The sequence below is a fragment of the Chiloscyllium punctatum genome, chromosome 26 (genome assembly GCF_047496795.1).
Source record: "Chiloscyllium punctatum isolate Juve2018m chromosome 26, sChiPun1.3, whole genome shotgun sequence".
NCBI classification, from domain to species: Eukaryota; Metazoa; Chordata; class Chondrichthyes; order Orectolobiformes; family Hemiscylliidae; genus Chiloscyllium; species Chiloscyllium punctatum.
The window spans coordinates 10,497,768-10,520,434 of record NC_092764.1 but is presented as its reverse complement, the minus strand read 5'-3'; the positions used below and the strand labels follow the sequence as shown (position 1 = coordinate 10,520,434).

Sequence of the window (22,667 nt, the reverse complement as noted above, 5' to 3'; positions counted from 1 at the left end):
GACTGACTGTGTGGAGTTTGCACATTCTCCCCGTGTCTGCGTGGGTTTCCTCCGGGTGCTCCGGTTTCCTCCCACAGTGCAAAGATGTGCAGGTTAGGTGAATTGGCCATGCTAAATTGCCCGTAGTGTTAGGTAAGGGGTAGATGTAGATGTAGGGGTGTGGGTGGGTTGCGCTTCGGCGGGGCGGTGTGGACTTGTTGGGCCGAAGGGCCTGTTTCCACACTGTAAGTAATCTAATCTAATCAATGTCTGCTGGAAACTCAACAGGTTTGCTCATGCCACACATTGCCTCAAAGTTCAGTCACATCATCACAAACGTAAAATCTTCCATGAATTCAGGTAGCGTAATAGAATGCAATCATTCCTCTTTTTTTCTGTACACTAATTTTTTTTAAGAGCAGGAACATGTGCTGCTTTATTACAACCAGTAATTTTATCAACACCGCTCAGCATGATTAATAAATTTATCTACGACTCCTTCTGTAATCACCTGATATCAAATAATTGGAAGTTACTCCAAAAGAAGACTGTGTAAAAAATGTAACAATTTTATTTGCGTATACAAGGCACTTATATAAAGTAAATATCTTTTGTTATGGAAATCATTTAAATTGTATCAAATGTGGGCACTGCAGTTCGGGACAGAAATGTAACTTGGACACTTTTCCAAGACCAGCAGATATCAGTGGAATCTTGCAATTTTGACCCAGCAACTTAAGTAACTGAATATTAAGAAGACAATTTGCAGCATAAATAAAGCATTTAATAATCTATAATTCCCCTTAATTTGCAACTTATCGCTATCCAGATGGAAATTCACTATACTCATGACAAATGCACAAAATTGGAGTATGCTATTCCGATATCAAGAGAGGTCTCAGCAGACATTTTGTCTGATTTGTCACAAATGTCATTGATGCCACTTAGACCCCACGCAATTCTACCCAGAGACTTATTTTATTGTAAGGGAACCAAGGGATATTGGGAAAGTGTTGACGTCAAATATCAATTGTAATCTTACTGAAAGATAAAGCACATTTGAAAGCCAAATGGCCTTTTCCTCCTCCTATTTCATAGGTTGTTCAGTTCTAATAGAGGGGAAAGTGAATTTATCCATTAAGATAGTGTTAACATGAAATTTATGTCTGCAGGATTTTCATCCAAGAGCTGTTGGGAGCTGAAAAGCTTCCCAGTGTGTACTTATAATCTGATGATCGAACAGCATTTTTACTGGTCAGCTCAACTGCATGTGCCACAACATTTTAATCTCTATGATGCATCACATCTTTAATACTGAAACATTTTATTTGACACTGCAATCTATCTGCTGTAGTTTAAATGACACTGCTTTTGGGAAAGGACTGCAGAGTGCATTTTAGTCAAAGTTGTTTGAGTAGGTTAAGTTGAAACTCCAAAGTAAATTAAGCCTGATGGCCAACTACACCTCCACTTCTGAACTGAAGCCCTAGCAGGTATTGCCATTTTAAAACCTATTGCAGAAAACAACCAGTAGTTTAATGAATCATTATTAGCTCATAAAACATCACGTCAACTGTGAAACTCTGGTGAGAGTGATTATTATAAGAACAACAGAAATAGATGACGGAGGAGGCATTTTGGTTTTTCATACCTGCTCCACCATTCAACAAAAGCATGGTAGATTTTTAACATCAATTCCACCTCTAACGATATCACTTTGATTCCTCTCGTGCCTAAAATTATATGAATGTCTTGAATATAGTCAATGGCTGAGCATCTATCGATTGCTTAGACAGAGAATGATAAAGACTCACAATCCTCAAAGAGAAGAAATTCCCGATGGTCGCAGCCCTAAATAGCTGGCCTCTTATTCTGGGACATTAATACAGTGTGTTAGACTCTATAGCCTGGCGAGATAGTTTCTCAGCACCTATCCTGGTAAACCTCTGAATAACGTTTTAAATTCCATAAATGTCAATCTAATGCCAGGGATATTGATGGGATCAGTTGCAAGTCCACTGGAAAGTGATTTCAGTCAGGACATAAACTATTGTCCCACTTGATCAAGCTGCTCCTCCTGTGAGTTAAGTCAAGATCATCCTCAGTTCAGTCCTTTGAAGGCAACAAATGTGAAACAGCAGTCATATTGCATTGCCATCCACAACAGCAAAGAGCTGGAATGCTAGTCATTTTTAAAATGCAATTAGGATTTTTGAGAGACTAGATTTGGATGATTGCAAGGAGAACGTAATGTTCTCCAAACATACAAGGGAACTTCTAACATTTAGCCAAAGTACTACAACAGCCATGCAGAACCATGGACTGACATTTGTTCCAAATTGCAGCTGGAGTCTGAGACGACATGAAGTTTCAGATCCTGGAGTCAGCCAGTTTTCTGCCACAGGCTATGATTTTGCTGTTTGCATCCGACTAGGCCATTCCAAATAATTGCCTAAAAGAAGCTGGGGAGTGGTCGACAACAATTTTTTTTTATCATGTTACAAGGTTTTGCAATCTGTAACACATTGTCTAAAAGGGTGATGGAAGCAATGCTAACATACAGAATGGCATTGAATATATATATACATCGAGAGGAACAGGGCTGAGGGAAGGTAGTACTAATTGTATAGGACTTCAAAGATCCAGCACAAACATTTGGAGCTGGATGGCTTCCTTATGTGTTGTATGATTCTACAAATAACTGCGAGAAAGGAGCCCACTCTATCTATTTTCCGTCAGGGCTTGTATTTTCACAAGAGAATGCTGGAAGTACATTGACAAAGTTATGTTTTACAGAGTATTTATTGCTGAGCTAGACTGCACCATAAAATGTAACTGGATAAGCAATGGCCAGACCTACTCCATAACCGGACTGCAAGACTGTATTAAGAAAATAACTGACAGCTAGTGTTACCCAGAATAATGTATGTTTGTTAGTTTCTAAATCATTATTGAAGGCTATCCACTTGGAAAAACTATCTGCCATGATAAATCTCATTGTTCTTCTCCGGTGATGAAATTTAAAGAGCATTGGGTGAGGTTTTAAGGAAATCTTTGTACCTGTGTTCGGAAATATAGTTCCTCTGCTATTGTTCTCTCATGGATTAATAAGAGTGAACACAGGTGGGGGGAGAGTGTAACGTGGGTGAACATTCCATTAACCTTCACTGCTCAGTAAGCAGCAATTCTGCACCACCGAGTGTCATAAGAGATCCTTTGCTGTTCATTCTTTTGACAGAATAGTTCCTTATTAAAGAGGCACAGACAATCGTTTCTGGGGCCAGCAGCGAAAAGGCAGAATGGCGTGTTGCCTCCCTGGTGCAAGGATCAAGGATGTCTCAGAGAGGGTTCAGCATGTTCTCAAGGGGGAGAGGGCCCCTATAACTTTGACCTAACGACATAAGAAGAAAAAAGGATGAGCTTACGAAGAGAGAATATAGAATGTTTAAAAAGGAATTTACAAAGGAGGGCCTCGAGAGTAGTAATATCTGGATTACTCCCGGTGTTATGAGCTAATGAGGGTAGGAATAAGAGGATACAGCAGGTGAGTACACGGCTGAGGAGCTGGTGCAGGGGAGAAGGATTCTTATTTTTGGATCATTGAAATCTCTTCTGGGGTAGAAGTGACCTGTAAAAGAAGGATAGATTGCACCTGAATTGGAAGGGGACTAATATACTGGCGGGGAGATTTGTTAGAGCTCCTTGGGAGGATTTAAACTAGTAAGGTTGGGGAGGGTGGGACCCAGGGACGTGGTGAGGAAAGGGATCAATCTGAGACTGATACAGTTGAGAAAAGAAGAGAGTCAAACAGTCAGGGCAGGCAAGAACAAAACAGAGAACCAGGTAGGACTGATAAATTAAACTGTATTTATTTCAATGCAAAGGGCCGAACAGGGAAGGCAAATGAACTCAGGGCATGGTTAGGAACATGGGACTGGGATATCATAGCAATTACAGAAACATGGCTCAAGGATGGACAGGACTGGCAGCTTAATGCTCCAGGATACAAATGCTGCAGGAAGGACAGAAAGGGAGGCAAGAGAAGAGGGGAGTGGTGGTTTTGATAACAGACAGCATTACAGCTGTACTGAGGGAGGATGTTCCAGGAAATATATCCAGGGAGGTTATTTGGGTGGAACTGAGAAATAAAAAAGGGAAGATCACCTTATTGGGATTGTATTATAGACTCCCTAACAGTCAGCAGGAAATTGAGAAACAAATTTGTTAGGAGATCTCAGCTATCTGTGGGAGGGGATTTTAACTTTCCAAACATAGACTGGGACTGCCATAGTGTTAAAGGTTTAGATGGAGAGGAATTTGTTAAGTGTGTACAAGAAAATTTTCTGATTCAGGATGTGGATGGACCAACTCATGGGAAATAAGGCAGGGCAGGTGACTGAGGTGTCAGTGGAGGAGCATTTTGGGGCCAGCAACTATAATTCTATTAGTTTTTAAAACGTTATGGAAAAGAACAGACCAGATCTAAAAGTTGAACTTTTAAATTGGAGAAAGGCTAATTTTGACGGTATTAGGCAAGAACTTTCAAAAGCTGATTGGGGACAGATGTTCGCAGATAAAGGGACGGCTGGAAAATGGGAAGCCTTCAGAAATAAGATAACAAGAGTTAAGAAACAGAAGGAAGCATATGCCCAGGTATAGACAGGACAGATCGAGTGAATCCTTAGAAGAGTATAAAGGCAGTAGGAGTATACTTAAGAGGGAAATCAGGAGGGCAAAAAGGGGACATGAGATAGTTTTGGCAAACAGAGCTAAGGAAAATCCAAAGGGTTTTTACAAATGCATTAAGGACAAAAGAGTCACTAGGGAGAGATTAGGGCCCCTCAAAGATCAGCAAGGCAGCCTTTGTGTGGAGCTGCAGGAGATGGAGGGGATACGAAATGAGTATTTGCATCAGTGTTTACTGTGGAGAAGGATATGGAAGATAAAGAATATGAGAAAATAGCTGGTGACATCTTGAAAAATGTCCATATTACAGAGGAGGAAGTGCTGGTTGTCTTGAAATGCATAAAAGTGGATAAATCCCCAGGACCTGATCAGGTGTATCCTAGAACTGTGGGCAAAGCTAGGGAAGTGATTGCTGGGCCTCTTGCTGAGATATTTGTAACGTTAATAGTCACAGGTGAGGTGCCGGAAGACTGGAGGTTAGCTAATATGGTGCCACTCTTTAAGAAATGTGGTAAGGACGAACCAGGGAATTATAGACCGGTGAGCTGACGTCAGTGGTGGGCAAGTTGTTGGAGGGAATCCTGAGGGACAGGTTATACATGCATTTGAAAAGGCAAGAACTGATTAGAGATAGTCAACATGGCTTTGTGCATGGGAAATCATGCTGCACAAACTTGATTGAGTTTTTTGAAGAAATAACAAAGAGGATTGATGAGGGCAGAGTGATAGATGTGATCTATATGGACTTCAGTAAGGTGTTCAACAAGTTTCTCCAATGGGAAACTGGTTAGCAAGGTTAGATCTCATGGAATACAGGGAGAACTAACAATTTGGATTCAGAACTGGCTGGAAGGTAGAAGACAGAGGGTGGTGGTGGAGTGTTATTTTTCAGACCGGAGGCTTATGACCAGTGGAGTGCCACAAGGATCAGTGCTGGGTCCATTACTTTTCATCAGTTATATAAATGATTTGGATGCGAGCATAAGAGGTATAGTTAGTAAGTTTGCTGATGACACCAAAATTGAAGGTGTAGAGGACAGCGAGGAAGGTTACTTCAGATTATAACGGGATCTTGACCAGATGGGCTAATGGGCTGAGAAGTGGCAGATGGAGTTTAATTTAGATAAATGCGAGGTCCTGCATTTTGGGAAAGTAAATCTTAGCGGGCCATATACATGTAATGGAAAGGTCCTCAGGAGTGTTGCTGAACAAAGAGACCTTGGAGTGCAGGTTCATAGCTTCTTGAAAGTAGAGTCACAGATAGATAGGATAGTCATGAAGGCATCTGGTATGCTTTCCTTTACTGGTCAGAGTATTATTGAATACAGGAGTTGGGAGGTCATGCTGAGGCTGTACAGGACGTTGGTTAGGCCACTGTTGGAATATTGTGTGCAATTCTGGTCTACTTCCTATTGGAAGGATGATTTGAAGCTTGAAAGGGATTAGAAAAGCTTTACAAGAATGTTGCCGTGTTAGAGGGTTTGAGCTATGGGAAGAGGTCGAATAGGCTGTGGCTGATTTCCCTGGAGATTCGGAGGCTGAGGGGTGACCTGATAGAGTTTAATAAAATCATGAGGGGCATGGATAGGATAAATAGACAAAGTATTTTCCCTCGGGTGGGGGAGTCCAGAACTACAGGGCATAGGTTTAGGGTGAGAGGGAAAAGGTATAAAAGAGACCTAAGGGGTAATGCAGAGGGTGATACGTGTATGGAATGAGCTGCCAAAGGAAGTGGTGGAGGCTGGTACAATTGCAAAATTTAAAAAGCATCTGGATGGGTTTATGAATAGGAAGGGTTTGGAGGGATATGGGCCAGGTGCTGGCAGGTGGGACTAGATTGGGTTGGGATATCTGGTCAGCATGGACGGGTTGGACCAAAGGGTCTGTTTCTGTGCTGTCCATCTCTATGACTCTATGACTGTATCTGATTAAAGGCAGGTGATTTACTTAAATATGCACATAAGTATTTGAATTTAGAATTTTTTTACTCAAGCATGACATTTTTGAGAATCAGTGATGTTGTGGTTATAGTGTTAAACGAGTAACCCAGAGCCCCCAACTAGTAGAGTGACAGACTCATAGAGATGTACAGCATGGAAACAGACTCTTCAGTCCAACTCATCCATGCCGACCAGATATCGTAACAGAATCTAGTCCCATTTGCCAGAACTTGGCCCTATCCCTCTAAACACTTGCTGTTCATATACCCATCCAGAAGCCTTTTAAATGCTGTAATTGTATTAACCTCCACCACTTCCTTTGGCAGCTCATTCCATACACACACCACTCTCTGCTTCAAAACGTTGCCTCTTTGGTCCCTTTTAAATCTTCTGCTCTCTTCAAATTATGCCCTCTAGTTTTGGACTCCCCCAATCCTTGGTAAAGGACCTTGTCTGTTTATCCTGTCTATGCCCCCTATGATTTTACAAACCTCCATAAGGTCACCCCTCAGCCTCCGATGCTCCAGAGAAAACAGTCCCAATCTATTCTGCCTCTCCCTGTGGGTGCAAATCCCCTAAGCCTGGCAACATCCTTGTAAATCATTTCTGAACCCTTTCACGTTTCACAGCATCCTTCTGATAGCAGAGAGACCAGAATTTCACATAATATTCCATAAGCAGCCTACCCAATGTCCTGTACAGCTGCAACATGACCTCCCAACTCCTATACTCAAAGCACTGACCAATACATCTCCTTCACTATCCTGTCTAACTGCAACTCCTCCAGCCTGATGTAATCAGTTCAAATGTCTCCATGGCTGATGGTGAAATTCAAACTCAATTTTAAATAAAAGCAATAATAATTCTTGAAAGATGAGCTGGTCTAAAGGTGCCCATTGTTGTAAAAACTTATCTGGTTCATTAATGTCCTTTCGGGAAGGGAATCTGGTATTCACGTGATTCCACACCCACAGTGATGAGGTTAACTCTTTGCTGTCTTCGGAGCAGTAAATGCTGGCCTAGCCAGAGGTGCCCACGTACAATTGTTTTTTTTAAAAAAGTTGGACGTTTCTGGATGGGTCAGCATTTATTGCTCATTCACAGTTACCCTTGTGAAGGTGGAACTTGGGATTGGCAATAATACCTGGTCCAGCATGTGATGCCCACTTCCCAGGAAGTGAATAAAGGTAATTATTTATCATAGCTGGCTGCCTTTGATTGCTGTGGAAATAGCCCCAGAGGTGGGACTGTTTCAAGTAGTCTCCACAGTTTTTAAAAGGCTGTCTCCAACCTGGGGAGCTGGTCAAATTTCACCCTCTTTTCCTCACTCCACAGATGGCACCTGACGTACTGAGTTTTTCCAGGTATTTCTGTTTTTATTTCAGACCAGCAGTTTCTGCAACATTTTGCTTTTCTAATAATGAGATCATATCTGCAGACGCTCAGAAAAAATTCCTCTTATCACCCTGTGAAATAACTTTGGAACCAAATGTGGAAAAGATTTCCCCTTTCACTACTTTAACTAAAATTGTGAACATAATCTGCATCTTCATTTTTCTTAGCAATTGTTCCCAAAGGCCTTCACAATTCCATTATACATCGAGGTTACTTATCTCTTTGGAACCATCTGCACTCATGTACCAATTGTTCTTGCATTTTCCAAATGACTGTTAACTATCTCAGTAAAGTCAATTATTTTGCCTTGAACTCCGACTTCACTAATTCATTTAATTTCTCAATTCAGCACTGAGTCAGTGCACAACACACAGGTTTTTTAGAAGGACTTCCAACTCCCAGATAATTGTGCAACTTTCGGCATGATGCAGTGAGACACAGAAAAGTGAGAGATGTGACAATTCCACTGGGATATCACTAAATTATGCCCAAACTATTAGCCTTCCAATGAAGTCAAGTGATGAGTACTAATACACTCAACACAGTGAACAATGAAATTATTTGTATACAATGAAATTTCTCAGCTCAATATATATTTCAATTCAGGTCTCCCAGCTACAGGAAAGATAGTGTGAAACCGGAAAGGATTCAGAAAAGATTTACGAGGCCATTGCCAGGGTTGGAAGGATTGACCTGCTGAATAGCTGAATAGCTGATGCTGTTTTCCCTGGAGTATCGGAGTCTGAGGGGTGACCTTATAGAGGTTTATGAAATCATGAGGGGCATGGATAGGGTGAATAGCCAAGGTATTTTCCCGAGGGTAGTGGAGTCCAAAACTAAAGGGCATGGGTCTAAGGTGAAAGGAAAAAGATTTAAAAGGGACCCAAGAGGCAACTTTTTCATGTAGAGGGTGGCGCGCGTATGGATCGTGCTGCCAGAGGAAGTAGTGGAGGATGGTACAATTACAACATTTAAAAGGTATCTGGATGAGTTTGTGAATGAAAGGGGTTTGGAGGGATATGGACCAAATCCTGGCAAAAAGGGCTAGATTAATTTAGAATATCTGGTCGGCATGGACAAGTTGGACCGAAGGAGCTGTTTCCATGTTGTACATCTCTATGCCTCTGTATTTGAAGATTGTTTTTGTAATATTGTGAGTTAACAGAGACGATGGAGATATGTGCTCTGTTGGGTTTCCCCTTCACCTGTTTATCCATGTAACTAAAGTATCTCACCACTTCCCACATCCATTAAACTACTCCTGTTATACTTTTATGCTCTAACTTGAATTCATCCTTCTTAACATGTGGTATTAGAATGGAATGCACTGCTTCATTTGAGGTCAAACCAGAACCGTATGAAGATTCCCTTTCTTGGCACTGAGCTCTCTCAGGTGCTTGCAAAAGGCCCACTGACAGTATGTCAAAGAAGTTAGCAGGTCCCGATGTCCCAGTAACACCAACAGAAATCATTTCCAGCAAAAACAAAAGTAGCAGTTGCTGGAAAAGCTCAGCATGTCTGGCAGCATCTGTGGAGACAAATCAGAGTTAATGTTTCGGGTCTGCTGAATTCTTTTAGTTTTGTGAAATAATTTACCTGATTGTTATCCTTTTTCAGGTCTGTGGGAACTGGGTCTGCATAAGTTAATAGCCAAAACCTTATGATGATTTGCGGGGGGGGGTTGGTGTGGGGGTGGCGGTCAGTTTCGCTCAGTTGGCTTGTTTGCGGTGCACAGTGATGTTGGGTTAAATTCCTGCACTAACTGAGTTTACTGTGAAGGACTCTCCTTCTCAAACTCCTCCCTCACTTGAGGTATGGTAAGAAGTCACACAACAACAGGTTAAATTCCAAAACATTTATTTGAAATAACAAGCTTTTGGAGTGCTGCTCCTTTGTCAGGTGAAGAAGCAGTGCTCCAAACAGTTGTGATTTCAAATAAACCTGTTGAACGATAACCTGTTGTCATGTGACTTTTGACCTTGTCCACCCCAGTCCAACACTGGCATCTCCACATCACCTGAGGCACAGTGACCCTCACATTAAACCATCACCATACGTCTCTCTCTCTCTCTTTCTTTCTCTCTCATGAAAGAGAAACCCAATGATCTGTTAGAACGATGGTGACATTCCAACAATCCCATAATGACCTACTTCAACAGTACTCCAAAAGCCATAGCATGCTGGGACAGTATGATACATCAGTGTTATTCTTCCTGAGGTGTAAACAGCAACAAAATCAGCCACAAAGTATGAAACATGCTGCCTTAAAGCAAACCTGCATGTTTTCTTGAACAAAATTTCTAAACTGTTCAAGATAAATTGACTGTCCAATGATCACAGACAGCTGTCCATGTACATCATCTGTTGAACAGTTTGACATGATTGTTTTTTACTTTCAGAGGTGAGCGTCACAACAGAAATGGATTCTAAACTAAAACAAAGAACTGCTGATGCTGGATTTTTTTTAACTCATTCACACAGGATGAGGGCATCACTGGCCAAGCCAGTGTTTATTGTCCAGAGGGCAGTTAACATTCAACCACATTGCTGTGGGTTTGGAGTCATATGTAGGCCAGACCAGGTAAGGATGGCAGATTCCTTCCCTACAGGACATTAGTGAACTAGATGGGTACTCCCCCCAGCAATCAACTCACAGTCATCATTAGATTCCTCCTTCTGAATTTCACTGAGTTCAAATTACACCATCTGCCATGGCAGGATTTGAGCTGAAAATGTGTTGCTGGAAAAGCGCAACAGGCCAGGCAACATCCAAGGAACAGGAGAATCGACATTTCGGGCATAAGCCCTTTTTCCAGCAACACATTTTCAGCTCTGGTCTCCAGCATCTACAGTCCTCACTTTCTCCATGGCAGGATTTGAACCTGGGTTACGAGGACATTACCTCGGTCTCTGGATTAACAGAGACCACTAGGTCATTGCCTCGCCTTGAATCAAGCAAAAACAGAAATTGCTGGAGAAACTCAGCAGGACTGGCAACATCTGTGGACAGACAGAAACAGAGTTAACAGTCTTCAGAACCTTTCTTCAGAACAAGTCGGGAATAGGTTTCAGGCAGGTAAAATGAGTTGAAGCTCAGATCAGTGAGAAAGGGACAGAATTGAGAGGCTGCACGGCATATTGCTGCACGTATGGATGTTCAGTGAAGGCATTATTGCAACTGGGAAAGAACACACTGCCTGGATTCAGCCTGCTGACATTCATTGTCCAGCATCAGGAGCCAGGACTTTGTTCAGCAAACTCCCATCGAGAGAAACAAATAAAACAACGGAGCTACTGATACTGAAACTCTCAAACCCACATAAGAAATTGCACAGAGAAACTCTGCTGTATGTGTGTGGAGAGAAAGCAGAGCCAGAGTCAAGAGTTCTGAAGGTCAGTGAACTTGCAAATTTTTCAGGTTTAGATGACTCTTCATCAGAGCTCTGGGCTTGGGGGGTTAACTTTGTTTCTCTCTCCGCACATGCTGCCAGACCTGCCGGGTTTCTCCAGCAACTTCTGCTTTTGTTTCTGATTTTCACCATCTGTTTTACTTTAGTCTTGAAGGACTTTTCTGCTGGGGGTGAAGATTGAACTGGGCATGGTCTCCAAAAGCAAACAGCTGGGGGAGTAGAGAGGTTTGCAGTACACTGTCACCGGGGGAGGGGGACTGTACACTGACAGCTGAGAGGGTCTTTATTTTATTGTTGAAATTGAGATTTCTACACAGCGAATTTGGTTTTGAATATCGACTGGTCTGGAAGCATGAACTAATAGGATTTCTGAGGCTGCTTCTTGAGATAATGCCTGGAACTTAAAGGTTGAAACTGATTCATTCCTGAACTATAGCAATGATCTCACTGTCGTAGGAACGGTCCAGGGAGTTTGTACAAATCCATTTTTCATTTAGCCCCAAACTGGCCCGAAAGAGAATGAAGGAGTTATAAAAACACAGAGAAACTTAACGAGATTCACGTGGGGTTTCAGGAACCTGTTAAGTTACCAACATCGAGCATTGTCACATTCTTTGTTCCAATTGTTAATGGAAAGGAAGATTTTTCTTTTAATCGCAAATGAAGCAGAGAGCTTTGATTTATTTTCACAAGCTCTCGGCTACTTTATTCTGAAGTGATATTGCCAGAGACAATATCAGACTTCATATTGACTTCCAGGTCTCACTGGCTGAACTGTAACGTCAAGTGTACCCCATTCTCATGACTAAAAGTCAAAATGGCTATTGGTATAAAATTGCTATTCCCAACTCATCTCTTTCTCACTCATAGTGGTATTAATGCTTCAGAAATACACTCCCAATCCTGATTTCTCAATGTCCAAAAATATCTCAAATTTACAGCCCACTAGCACTTCACCTGTTCCTGTCACTGTAACCTCCTCCAGCCTTACAACCTCCTGAAATCTCTAACTCTGCTCCTTTGTTTATTCCCAATTCCCATCCTCCTCTATTTGCGGTTGTCCTTTCAGCTCCCTCCCATAAACCTGTACTTCCTTGTCTAGCTTTCATCCCTGAAGATGCAGCTTGAAAATAATATCTTTGACTGTCCTGATATCTCCCCATGTGGCTCAGTGTTAAAATCTTCCTGACTTGGTGTAGGTTTGCTCGCTGAGCTGGGAGGTTTGTTTTCAGATATTTCATCACCATACTAGGTGATATCATCAGTAAGCCTCTGGATGAACCACTGGTGGTATTGCCCGCTTTCTATTTATGTGTTCTGGTTCTATCAACAAACACATTGACTTGGATCCCACTCACCACCCGCTGAGAAAAAGAACAGGAAATGGCATCGCCACCAGAAATGACATCACCAACCCCAGGAAACCTAATTCATAAATAGAAAGTGAGCCATATCACCAATGCTTCATCTGGAAGCTCACTGATGATGTTACCTAGTATGGTGACAAAACATGAACTTTCCAGCTCAGTGAGCAAACCTACATCCAGAACTTCAACCTGAGCTACAAATCTTCTCAAAACTCGCTCTTCCAGACTCTTGTGGTGCAGTGGTAGGATCCCTACCTTTGAATCAGGGGGTCTGTATTCAGGTCCCACCTATTCCAAATGTGTCTAGTAACATCTCTGAACAGGCTGATGAAAGAGTAAGCTTTGTTTAAAACTCTTTCTGATAATATTCTTGTGAAACACACAGGGACATATAATGTGTAAAAGGAACTGCATAAGTGTCCATAGTTGGTTTTCCCAATGCAGGCGACCACTAAACAGTTGATGGAGAGATTCTGAAATTAGAACAACAGTTTTGGACTAGGGGGGTAGGTAGAAGAATGCATACTTGTATATCTAGAGCTTCATGTCTACCTTGGTGAGATTGCAGGGAGGCAAGGTGCTATTCCTGAAGTCTTTCCAAGTGGTAAATCCAGGGGATAAAGATTTGTCAGTTATTAGCATAACATTTAATGAAGCAGATTGGCAACTCCATTTTTGCATTCCCTCTCTGGGCCATTGATTGTGTTGTGGCTAATACATCAGATTAATATAACACCCAGAGCAATGACTGACAAGTTGTCTAAGGCTCTTTGCAATTATTTGCACTTCTTCTCGGCATTTCTTTTGCTCAATGATGAAATTATTGTGTTAATAAATGTCTACTTGCACAAATCTAACTGCATCAATACAGGATCTCCTTTGGCAACAGGAAAAAACTGGCCATTTGATCCAATAATCACATCTATCTTTGGCAAATTTTATCCATCTTCAGGTAACAGTAATATATGAAAGAAGGAGTGTTTTTTTTAATAAATCAACATTTCATTCAGTTAAACACACTAAAATCTCCAGCATCTACTATTCTTTGTTTTATTATATCATTATGCGAAGTTTCCCAATCAATGTTGTTATATCTTGGCAACATTACTGCCTTTACCCTATCAAAATGCTTGTCTGCCTTGTTATTTAACCAACATTTTTTGTCACATCCTTCCCTTCTTGTAATGTTTCATATTTTTTTAACTATATGTGTTGCTTGGTATTTGAGCCTTTACTTTCATCACAAATATTCCTGGATCAATTTTGCCTTTTGTTTTGGACACTGAATTATTCATCCCTTTGACCTGTTATAACCATGCCAGCTCTTTGGAATAATTATTATTGCTTTGTCTTCCCTTATGATCTTATATTTTCTTCCTTTTTTTTCAATATGTATACAATTCCCTTTTAAAAGTTGCAATTGAATTGACTTTCATTAGCTTAACTGTCAGTATATTTCAGATTGCAAAAAACATATTGTGTTTTTTTAAAACTAATCTCCCTCTGGTTCTTTTTGGTAATTATCTTAAATTTCCTCAATCTTGAATATTTCATGATTGCACAGAAATTTCCAGTTTTGTAGGAAGATATTTCAAACTTATTTAATCTGCACTCACTCCTTCTACTCCACTCACCTTCGTACCATCTCAAGGACAATGGAACAATTCCTATCATTAGGTGACCAGAAGATGAAATTCAAAATGGGGTTTGATCGACAGCCTCTATGCTAACCTGGCACATTTGATAATGCTTGTACTCCAGGTTAGAAAACTATGGATCCAAAGCCAATATCAGAATGAATGCACAATCTGTGCCAACACTATACTGAGGGAGTGCTGCGATATCAGCAGTTAGCATCCTTCAGCTAAAGAGCCAAACCAAGGTCTTTTATGGTTACTTAAATGGCATTGTAATATCCAACAATCCAAAGAAATATCATGAAATCCATGTGATATTCTATGTAATACTCTCACTTCAACAAAAATGCTGAATTAACAGATCATTCATATCATTGATGCTTGTGTATCACGTTTTATGACAATTTTAGATGATAGCATAATATCAACTACAGTATTATTGTATATAAGCCCCTCTAATTTGGATTATCTCCTTTACCTCCATTGTTAACTGCATTTTAACAAACTGTTACAGATTGTTTTTGTAATCTGGCTGAAAATGAGTTTTAACTGGTGATTATAACATTCATGCGATAACTTAATACATACTGACTGGCTTATCCCCAGTAATCAACTGATAACTATCAGTCGTAGCGATTACATTGCAATTATTAATCCCTCAGCAATGACAACATCACACAATAGCTGTCGAGAATTGCCATGATAGCTGCAGTCTGTTAAAACAGACAGAGAACATTTTCCAATCCCCACCCTCACTGATTACTCAGCAGAGCTTGTTGCAAATACCGGTCATCGGAAACAATTTCAAAACTGTAATCTTAATTTGGGGTTCAGGCAAATCTGGTAAACAGCTTGAACTTTGGTCTTGGGTTGTAATGTAGCTTTCACAATTATATGTACCCATTATTATAGTATATATAATGCTCCATACTATTTAAACAGGATGTTATGGTCGAGTGAATATGTAGTGTAAATGCAATAAATATTAAACCCATGTAAGGTAATGTATAATTTATTATGTGCGAGCAAGTTAAAATCCCATTAACTCATACTATGATATTAAAATTTATAGCAAAGTATCATTTTAAATAATATATATGCAAAATTTATATATGCAGCAACTGCACTGAATAACACAAACATGACTATTGTCATTATGCAAAGCATAGCATATTGTGATATACTCAAGAATGTTAAATCCAGGTATGACATATACCTCATAATGAAAGCCATTCAATTATTTTTCAATAAGTGCATCCTATAATTCACTTTAGTTTAATAATATGAAGAATTCTCAGCACTCTATTACATAAGGCTATGCCATGCTGTAAATGGCCCCTCTTTTAGACTATATCCTTAGTTTTCTGATGATTGAGCGAAATAAACCTGATTTTCTCAAATGGAACAAAGATTTTTAAAGGAATTTAAAGGAGGGCTGGGATTTTTACTTTTTCTTGTAGGAGAGTAGGAACGGAATAATGTTGTTCAGGATTTGTCTCCCCAGCAACTTTTTATAATCAGCTTCATCCATCAGGACAAGCAATCAGGATCTAGGCCGGAAATCTTATCTGGGCACTTGCTGAAAGCCCTCAGCACTGCCTCGTCCCATCTTACCATGGTCTTTAACAGTCTCCTTCTACCAGCCATATCAATGCTGAATTTGTATTTGCTTAAAACATGTTTTATTGGAGCCATCACTTTCATTCCAAAAAAATACAAGCAATGTTATAGACAAGGACGAAACTGTAATTGTCACAAACATATGAAACAAAGCCACATGCCAATGAGATAGAAAGGTACTTAGAACCATAATAAGTATTGGTTTCTGGTAGACTCAGTTAATTAGGACATATGGGAAGGTTGTCCCAATTTGAAGTGGGTAGACCTCCCAGTAGACAAGCAAAAGAGGCAAATATACAACAAATTGACACATGTGTCCTTCAATGTCCTCTCCAGCGCACCCTTCCCCCAGCAATGTTCAGCGCACGTCTGGAATGCACCATTAAGTGGAGTCAGATTCACTGTGGGTAAAAGATTCCACAATCCTTGTCACTGACTTCGATCCAAAGACTCTCACTGAGAAAAGAAGTGGATCTGACTAGGTAACATTCCTGGACAGGATTAGACCAATGTTAACATTCCCCCCTCTGCACCAAACCCTTGTCCCAACCCTGTACAGTCTTGGCGATCAAACACAATCCGCCATCAGTCACAATTATAAAGTGGTCACTCGGTTTACGTCTCATGGTCCAACAAGAATCAACACCTGAGGCTAGGGGAGCAGAGCAAGATACAAACATGACAGTACACAGTCAAGGAGGAAGCTCCAGTCATTCATACCTTTGCTCTTCATTGAGGGAAGCAGATGTGAAATAGCTCCTGGTTTGTTTCATACAGTCAGCACCTCATGCAAAATGCTGTGGTTGGAATTGGTGAACATTTATATTCTTGTCCCACCCCAACTCCCCACACGTCTCAATTGCACACTGCACTACCTAATGCTTGAGGTACTGCCTGTCCCCATCAAGGTTTCCTGGCAGTGCTCTCACTGTAATACTTAGCCTGGAATAAAAACATAATTGAAAAATAAGGATTAAAACTACATTCTGTGCACTCTATTATATTTGCCCACCGTTCAGATCTAATATTTAAATTTTCAATGGCAAAGCTGATTGTTGGATTCTGAAGCTTTTCAATCGTGACAGCCATACACTGTGTAACTCTAACTCCTACATATTTAATTAAAGTGGGGTTTAATAGATTCAAATGCATTCACTGCTAAATGGGTTTTAGCACACTTTATGATTTTTTTTTAAGGCTACGTTTTTAGATAGGAAGAGAAAATCCCTGCTACGATCAGGTAGTGAATCTTTTGCAATAGAATTGTTTTCTAATTCTATGTGACATTGCTTCAGAACACTTTTTTTTGGGGGGGGGAGGGGGAGTCAGAACAGAACAATTTAAAGCTCATGCATGTATATGATATGAAGCAATTCTGTGGTTTTCAGACCCCGGACGCATTTATCTAGAGATGTCCACACGACCGTCTGGTCTCAGCAGATGACTCCCGGCTGTCTCTCGCTCCCGCGAAGACAGCAAAATGTACCTTACGGTAAAATTAACTACCGGGGCCATGATGTTGAGCGGCTCGGTGTCCTTTTATTTAGTTAACAGCAGCTTTCTTTCAAAGGGTAGGCAGTATTTTCACCTGTGATTTGTCACTGGCAGGACGACATTTGCCCAAGATTACCCTGAGTTCAACTTGGTCACATATATTGACTGTTAATAATCAAAGGAAGAGCCGTCACTCTGCAATGTGCCTCATCATCGCGGCAATTGTGAGTTACATTATTAAAAATAGAGCGCTTACTACACCCTTTCACCATCAGGCTTCTCCAGAAACATCTGTTTCCATTAACTTTATTATTTATTTTTAAAGTGGGTAATTTATAACTTCCACCTACACCTGACCTGAAGAAGATTGCGTGTATATATATATATATATATATATATATTTATAATCTCCTGCCAGTTTAACATCTCGTCATTGAAACTACAAAATAACTGTCCATTATCCCCGCGTTGGCCCAAGCAGAGATCTGGGCTGGAAACTGGAGTAGTTTCAAAAGCAGAAAAGCGTGAAGGAATTAGCCAAGGGAGGGTGAAGAAGGCGCCAGGGGGTTTTATTTTGGTGAGTGTGTGAGTGCGAGTCAGTGGTGAGGGCGGATTTGTCCCGGGGGTGACTTGCTTTGGAAGGTGATAGGAAGATGATGAACCTTCCCACACCGACCTTGGGTTTTTGGGGTAGCATTGGGGAAATGATCTCTCTGCTACGGAGGGAAGAGGGAGCGCGATTTATCAACTTCCCTGCAACTTGAAAGCAGAATACTTGGCACCTGTGAACACGAGACTAAAAGAATTCGAACTCCTGCTGATTTTTCGAATAATTGCGTCTAAGTGCCAAGATATTTACAAAATAAAACAGCGCCTTATTCCAGTGTGGCTGTGATTTCACACCTCTGCCTTCGCAAACTAAGTTCCGTTCAGCTACTCCATATCCCTTTGCAGAGGGCACACTGCGATTTTATCACTGTTAAACTGGATCGCATTAAAACGCCGAAACCATCCTGTGCCCCACATTCATTTCTGAATTGCTCGCTGGTTGAAGGAGCGCCGCAGAAACTTCGAGAGCAAGCAATGTGGCATCTTCGGACGGACGGCTTTCACATCTCTCTGCTGTTAGGGTTCCTCTATTCCTGGCCCCTCAGTATCTGAAGCGTACATTGAGAACTAACTGCGTCGCGGTAGTTTTTAGTGGTGAGAAATCTCCTGGATGTGTAAGGGGACTGGGACACACCTTAGCTCACTACAAACCCTACTTTGCTGGTTTTCCGTTTCTACGTGCGAAATATATAGTCGACTGGAGGAGAGAACGCGTCTAATTTTCCTGATGGCGCGGTTTGAGTTGTCCGCTTTAGGTGGTCGATCTGATTTATAGTGAGAGCGGGTGAACGGGTTTTTACTGTCTATTGAGAGGGACATGCCAGACCGTAAACGCTTCAGTATGGGTTTAACCGTTTAAATGCAATGGTGGGGTGGGGACGGAGGGGGTGTTGGGGGTAGGGGTGGGAGAGTTAACAAACTCACTAGCCCTTCCAGTCTATAAATGTCCACATCAGGCAAAGCAGGGGAGAGGAGGTTCAGGAGCACTTGCAAAGGTAGCTGGAGCAGGGATCAATCCTGCGGAAAGGACGAATGTGAGGAGAGGGGAGAACGACGCGCTCAAATGCAGAGAGTGAAGATCAGAAATAAAAGTTGGAATGTTTCCTCTCCTACCCGTTTATACGAAGCGATGACAGCGTCAGGGACGGTCCTTTCCCCCCTTTGTTTTAGCAATATGTCAAAAAGGATGCAAGAGCCCATCGCCTGTTAGGCAGCCGGCAATCTTTCCAGTGGGTTGGAGCTCCAACCTTGGCTCTGTGCGATGCGCCGAGTACCGAACATGTCCAGTCAATCCCAAACACTGGCCCACATTGATGGAATGCGAAGCTTCCAGTTCACTGAGGGGAGGCGTCACACAAGACAGCACTGACTCTGGGGGGAGAGTGAGTTTAACTTTGAACAAGCCCCCTGCCTCGGTTAGCCCTCTCCCGTTTCCCACCCTCCCCAGTTCAGCGATCAGGTTTTTTTTTCAAAAATGACAGAGTAGAGACGGAGAGATCAGAATTGGTATTCTCAGCACGCAAACTGTACACATCTTCCCAAATACACACAAGACTTTACCTTATTCAATACAGCGGCGGGCACCCCCCCCCCCCCCCCCAGTATCTCTCTCTCTCTCTCTCTCTCTCTCTCTCACACACACACACATACACACGGCTTCAGCATCATCTGAATAAGCAAAAGCAAAAAAAACACACAGAACGCAAGTGGAGAGATTACAGCATTGCAAACGAAGGTGATCCTTTCTCCTACTTGTCATGGATCAGACTGCGATTCCGCCAGCCAGGTTCCCAGTTTTTCACCGCTCCTCACTCACACCGAACCGTCTCCTTCCCCCAGTGTCGTCTTCTGCCGGTAGGTGAGCCACAGAATGAATGTCTCTTTATTTTTCTCTCCCAACATCTCATTCTCTCGTTTTGCGCTGCATTCCCCTCCAACCCTCCTCCCCCTTGCCTTTTTCTTTCCCCCTGAAAGAAAAGAGCCCAGTGTTCTTTCTTTCGTCTGGTCGAAGGAATCCTCAAAATAACTTCAGTTATAAAAATGTATGAGCTGCAGAGTGTGTCTTGCTGACTCTCCTGAACTGCTTGGTACTGGCTCCGTAGCAGGGAGCCTCCCCAGACAGCTGTTATTGGACTGTTGGAAGGGAGGTCTGGAGCTCCGTAATTAATGCGAGCTCTTTCATGTAGTGTATTTGAGTGTGTGTGTGTGTGTGTGTCTGTGTGTGACAGAGAGAGAGACACACATACACACACACACTTTACCATCCAGGCTGTAAGGTCGCCGAGGACAATAAGCGATCATGCGTAACACCTCACTGTTGACTCTCGCTGTCTTAAGCTCACCGTTTAATACAGAAGCAATTCCTGACAGGTTTCACACTGCAGTCACTTCTGATGGGGACTGGGGAAGGGGTGGTAGGGTGACTGTCTGAATGTTAATAGGTCCCGGTATCCCTCGCCTAAACTGAGTATAATTAAAGTTAACACGGATCCAAGGCTGGAATCGTCTCGCTCAGTATTTGCTGGTCAAAGTAACTGGCAATGAAACCGAACGACGTGAAACCGGCCGCTCCATCGCCAGTCTTTGCTGATTTACCTTCGCGTGTCAATAGAAAATTCAGACCCGCTACAGGTGAAGGAGAGATCCCATTAATTACATTATTGCATGTAGGGTTTATTGCCATGCCGTTTTTTATTGCTTTAAATTAACATTTGCGACGCTGATGTAGAGTTGACAAGGATGGAATTTTCATCATTTATTATCCACCAGCTACACAGAAAGTAGCAGAGCTGTTCCTCCCTCTCAAACCTGTGTAACGTAAGGCTGAGGCAGACTCACTTACTCATTCACACACAGGGACCCGCTAATAGGGTGAGAATGTGTTACTCCCAGTCTCTCACACTTAAGTTTATCTCTCTGTCTCATGCAGTAACACAAGGACAGTTCTCACCAACCTCTTCACAATTCTGGAGCAGATGGGACTTGAACTGGGGTCTCCTAGCTCAGAGGCAGGGACACGACCACTACACCACAACGGAATGGAGTGAAGACAGACAGTCGTGGGCATTGGGGCAAACACGCTTGTGGTAGATTAATGAGGATCAGGCAGTCAACTGATTACAAACAATAAAAATAATCACCCAGATGGGCACATATAATATCGCGCGCACACACCTACAGTGTTGTCAAAGGACAGTTAACATGGACAGTTACTGATGATATATACAGTTTTCAGGTATATGTTTCACACACTCACGGCGTGACTGATAACCCCACAAGCACATTCCAAATTGCGTGAGACACAGCAATGAGGGAACTCGGGGTTTGGAAATAAACGTGAAACTCACAATGTTCATTTTAGGAAGCAGGTGTCTAAACCAATCAGAACCTCCCCCATTAAAAGTAGAAATTGGTTTCTCATTTGCACTATTCAACTCCTGGTTTCTTGTTATCCAATATTCATTTTCACATGTTCACAAAGCAAATGTACTCGCACTGAACCAACACCATGACTGACAAAAGCAAGCACCGATATCGAGTAAAAACTGACAAATTAAACCCATGAACGCTGATGGCTGTGGGAAATACCCTCACAAAGTTGAGGAGGGATTGATACTACTCACTGATGGATTATTCAACAAGTAGAGCCATTAGAGAAATATTTCAAGTTAAAGATTGGTCAATTTTGCTTCCCAAAGATCAAAGGTTCAAGACACATTGCGAAAAGCAAACACTCTGATAGGACCTCTATTGGGGAAAGGAAAATAAAATTCTGCATTTATGTCGGACCTTTTCTGATCTCAGGGATCCAAGTATGGATCATTTTACAGCCAGTGAAATAACTTTGAAGTCCTGTGTCGAAAAATCAGTAGCTAATATTCACACAGCAAGCACTCATAGGCACAATCTGTCTCTTTGCTGATGTGAGTCAAAGGAACATGTCAATCAGGTCATCAGTCAAACCTCACCTGCCATTCTTCAAAATAATGCATCCTCAACATCCTTCTGAAATGCCACATGAAGCCACACTTCAATATCTGAAAGAAGACACCTCGGTCTGTGAGGTAGCCTCTCAGGATTGGACTGGAATGTCCACCTCAAACTTGTACTCAAGACCCTGGAGGTTGACCCACATGCTTCTGACTCCGAGGTAAGAGTGATTTAGGAGCAAGGGTTGCTCATTTCATAAGTTAAGCCTTCTTTGCGATTTGGTATTTTTAAAATCCATTCAGGCATTGTGGACTTCGCTGGCTAGTCCAGCATTTATTCCACATCCTCAACTGTCCGTGAGAAGGTGGTGGTGAGCTGCCTGATCTGTTCATGGCTAACCGTCGAAATGCTATGACTCCCTTTGTTGGATAAATGTGTCTGAGCACTTAGAAATGTTGCGACTTCCTGCTAAGCTCATATAACATTTCAATTGCTCTCTGCTTTGACTTCAAAAAACAAAATCAAAACATATACACTTTACAACACAATGTGAGACTCTCCAAATCCTGTGGAACAATGGAATGATACAGCACAGACAGA

The 22,667-nt window shown here is 41.8% G+C and overlaps 1 protein-coding gene across 6 annotated transcripts in view; it reads right to left on the bottom strand.

The window, feature by feature from the left end:
• The window catches only part of cdh8 (cadherin 8), a 286,471-nt gene extending 265,721 nt beyond the window's left edge, over positions 1-20,750 (bottom strand). Inside the window, exon 1 of one of the 6 annotated variants that reach the window (XM_072595844.1) lies at positions 20,733-20,750. The gene's annotated coding sequence lies outside the window, so the exon portion shown is untranslated. The other 5 variants (XM_072595841.1, XM_072595838.1, XM_072595843.1 and 2 more) reach the window with 5 other exon arrangements.
• Positions 20,751-22,667: the final 1,917 nt, after the last annotated feature.